The sequence below is a fragment of the Fukomys damarensis genome, unplaced genomic scaffold (assembly GCF_012274545.1).
Source record: "Fukomys damarensis isolate Sample0158 unplaced genomic scaffold, DMR_v1.0_HiC HiC_scaffold_35, whole genome shotgun sequence".
NCBI lineage: Eukaryota > Metazoa > Chordata > Mammalia > Rodentia > Bathyergidae > Fukomys > Fukomys damarensis.
The window spans coordinates 32,487,245-32,491,541 of NW_022900947.1; the positions used below are offsets into that span (position 1 = coordinate 32,487,245).

General features: G+C 37.8%; 1 pseudogene; it reads left to right on the top strand.

Annotated features, from left to right (window-relative positions):
- The first annotated feature begins 1,713 nt into the window (after positions 1-1,713).
- Positions 1,714-4,267, top strand: LOC104862939 (annotated as a pseudogene).
- Positions 4,268-4,297: the final 30 nt, after the last annotated feature.

A 4,297-nucleotide genomic window follows, 5' to 3' on the forward strand; every position in this document is an offset into this window, starting at 1 on the left:
TTGGTGTTCATAACTTTGCTCAGTAGTTGAATGAAAAATCCAACCTGCAAAAACCCATATGGATGGAGAGTGAGTCACGCATATCTTACTGTGGACACAAGGGAGGATGCTTCAGTCTAAGTGCTGCTCTCACCCAGACAACATATAGTGCTTGTGTCAGCACATTAAAACATTCATAATTGTACTTTTATTTTTTTGCACTTTATTTGCATAAAATATTATAACCATTGCTCCAAAGAAAGTGATACTGATATAGGGGGAAGGGAAAATTGGAAAATTCACCTTTCTGGTGCTTTGTTTCAATAGGCACAGTAAGGTTCATAGTTAAGTTATCCTGTCAGGGTGAACAGAGGTATGTGAAGTGAGAAAGAGCTAGGATAATTGCTGCATTTCAGAATGGAGAACGCTCTAATCGCTTCTCTGTCTTTTGGATAAGATCAAGCGCAGAATGGAGAACTTTCTAATGTCCTTGTGAAGAGTAACAGGATCAAATAGAAATGCTTTAAAAAAAAAAGATTTAAACAATAGGGCTGGAGTAGTTCAGCAGTGCTTCTGCCTGCCTCAAAAGTGCAAGGACCCGAATTCAATCCCTGGTACCCAAAAAGAGATTTAAATAATAAAAAGTAAAATGATGAAATGCTTAAAAATTTCATTTCATCTTGCAAAACACTATTCGTGGGTCAGTGATTGGAGGTAGGGTGGTAGTACTTGTCGGCTCTCCTTTGAAGAAGTACATTGTAAAATTTCTGTAGGATCCAGTCAGAGTGATACAATGGCAATTTTAAACAATTCACTTAAATTGATTGTGGCATAAAGATGTGCCTCTAGTGTCAGGGAGAAGAAACTTGATCTCTGACTTTCAACCAAAAGCCGTATAGTCCATCCCCTGCCAGATCCAATTTCTGTGCACATTGAAGTTTATGAGGTGGAAGAGATTGTGAGGTATCAAGTTCTGATGCTCTAGAATATTATAAACACACACACACACATATATATATAATTTTATCTTGTTTATAAAATAACAGATCAAAGAGTTGATGTAACTCATTCATTAATGAAGGAACTGGGAAAGATACTAGAACTTGTTAAATGGAAAAGTCAAATGCTACAAATTTATATGGAGTAAGGGCATTGAAGTGAATTAAAAAATCCTTGAAGTGAATTTACAAATGGAAATAAATGGAGTAGGTAGGTAGAAAAGTCAATTAAATTTCCATCAGGCAAAATATATTTGCATGTCTACAGATATGGTAGGCAAAATAATCACACACACACACACACACACACACACACACACCCCATACCAAAATGTCTACATCCTAATTCTTAGGATCTGTGAGTGGGATTAAGCGTGTAATTTAGTGGCCTGGGATTCAATCCCCAGTACTGAAAAATACAAACAAAGAAGAAACACCTGTGAATATGTTAGGTTACATGGCAAAGGGGTATTATGGTTGTAGATGGAATTAAGATTGCAAACCAGGTAGAGGTAGTGGCTGCCGGAGGAGCAGTCTGATGAGTTCAGGGACGGGAGCCGAGCATGGACGCCTCATGATGGGGCACCTTGGCATGCATTAGGCACCAATGGGAATGCACCCTATGGGTCAGAGAGCAAACATACCTCCTGTACCTCATCAAATAATGTCACAGATGATGTCCCCTATGGGAGGGCCACCAATGGGACAAAAAGATAAAACAATTTGCTACTGTAAGATGGTTCTCTCTTTTCTGGGGCCTTCTGTTTCCACTGGGCCAATCAAGATGCCTGGAATGATGATGTCTCATATGTCTCAGGCTTCCATGCAACCTGCCTTACCGCCAGGAGTAAACAGTATGGATATAGCAGCAGGTGCAGCATCTGGCACAAAATCAATGTGGACTGAAAATAAATCACCTGATGGAAGGACTTATTACTACAATACTGAAACAAAACAGTCCACCTGGAAAAAACCAGATGATCTTTAAACACCTGCTGAACAACTCTTATCTAAATGCCCTTGGAAGGAATATAAATCTGACTTTGGAAAGCCTTGCTATTACAGTTCTCAAACAAAAGAATCTAGCAGGTCCAAACCTAAAGAACTGAGGATCTTGAAGGATGCCAGAATACCATTGTTGCTGGAGGTCTTATTACAAAATTAAACCTGTGTGCCATGATCAAAGCTGAAGAAAGCAGCAAACCAGAAGACTGCAGCACATCAACAGCCCCAGTTCCCACAACAGAAATTCCTGCTGCAGCAGCCAATGCCAATGCTTCCCCTTCTACTACTAATATTGACGGGACTGTTCCAGTTGTTCCAGAGCCTGAAGTTACTTCCATTGTTGCTACCATTGTAGGTAATGAAAACAGAGTAACTATATCAACTGAAGAACAAGCACAACTTACTGATACCACTGCTGTTCAGGATCTAAGTGTTGAAGTGTCTAGGAATGCAGAAGAAACATCAAAGCAGGAAACTGTAGCCGATTTTACTCCCAAAAAAGAAGCAGAACAGAGCCAACCAGCAAAACAAAACAAAACAAAAAAACATATACTTGGAATACAAAGGAAGAGGCAAAGCAGGCATTCAAAGAATTATTGAAAGAAAAGTGGGTACCATCCAGTTCTTCATGGGAGCAAGCTATGAAAATGATCCTTAATAATCCATGATACAGTGCTTTAGCAAACTGGAGTGAGAAAAAGCAGGCCTTTAATGCCTACAAAGTCCAGACAGAGGAAGAAGAAAAATAAGAAGCAAGATCAAAATATAAAGAAGCTCAGGAATCCTTTTAGCATTTTCTCGAAAATCATGAGAAAATGATTTCTACAACCAGATATAAAAAAGTAGAGCAAATGTTTGGAAAGATGGAAGCCTGGAAGGCAATATTAGAATGCAATCATCTTGAAATCTGTGATGTTTTATTCTTTCTGTCAAAAAAAGAAAAGGAACAAGCAAAGCAGTTGTGAAAGAGAAATTGGGAACCCTTAAAAGACTTACTTGATAACATGGCTAATCTAACATACTCTACTACTTGATCTGAGGCCCAGCAGTATCTGATGGATCATCCAACTTTTGCAGAAGATGAAGAGTTACAGAACACGGATAAAGAAGATGCATTAATTTGCTTTGAAGAGCACATTCGGGCTTTAGAAAAGGAGGAGGAAGAAGAAAAACAGAAGAGTTTGCTGAGAGAAAGACGCAGCATAAAAATAGGGAGTCTTTTCAGATATTTTTAGATGAACTTCGTGAACACGGACAACGACATTCTATGTCGTCTTGGATGGAATTGTAGCCAACCATTAGTTCTGACATTAGAGTCACTGTTATGCTTGCTCAGCCTGGATCAGCTGCACTTGATCTTTTCAAGTTTTATGTTGAGGATCTTAAAGCACTGTACCATGACGAAAAAGAAAAAATAAAATATATGTATATATATATATGAAAGATGTGTAATATATGGTAAAGAGATATTTGCATTTTCATATATACAGTGGCATTCTTCATGAACATTTGAAAATTTTGTTGCAATAATTATTTAAACTAAAAGATCAACTACCTGGGATGCTGGAAATATCAAGTTGTCTTTCAATAGTTTACTGGAAAAGGCAGAAGCTAGTGAATGTGAAACAGAAAAAGAGGAGGCTTGGAAAATGAACTGAAAAGAATCTTCATTTAAGGGTATGTTGAAATAAACTGCTCCTCCAATAGAGTTGGATGCCGTCTGGGAAGATGTCCGGGAGAGATTTGTAAAAGAGCCAGCATTTGAGGACATTAACTCTAGAGTCTGAAAAAACAATATTTAAAAATTTTATGCATGTCCTTGAGCATGAGTGTCAGTATCATTTTTCAAAGAATAAGAAACACTCTAAGAAACCTAAGAATCATAGAAAACGTTCCTGCTCTTGATCAGGGTCAGATGATGATGATGACAGCCATTCAAAGAATAAAACAGCTATCAGAGTCCCATTCTGCTTCAGAACATTCTTCTAGTGCTGAATCTGAGAGAATTTATTAAAAAATCAAAAAGTATAAGAAAAAAAGCAAGGAGAGGAGACATAAATCAGATTCTCTGGAATCAGATGCTGAGTGAGAAAAGGATTAAGAAAAGAAAAATTGGGAAAAGGAACAAGACATCTAGACAGAGATTGGAATCAAAACACAAATCACTTAAGAAAAAGACTGGGAAGGATTCTGGTGATTGGTATCCTTCTGGCAGTGAACCGAGTGAAGGGGAATTAGAAAAGCTGAGAAGAACCCTTTTGGAACAACTGGACGATGATCAATAAATTATACCAAAAAAAAAAAAAAAAAGATTG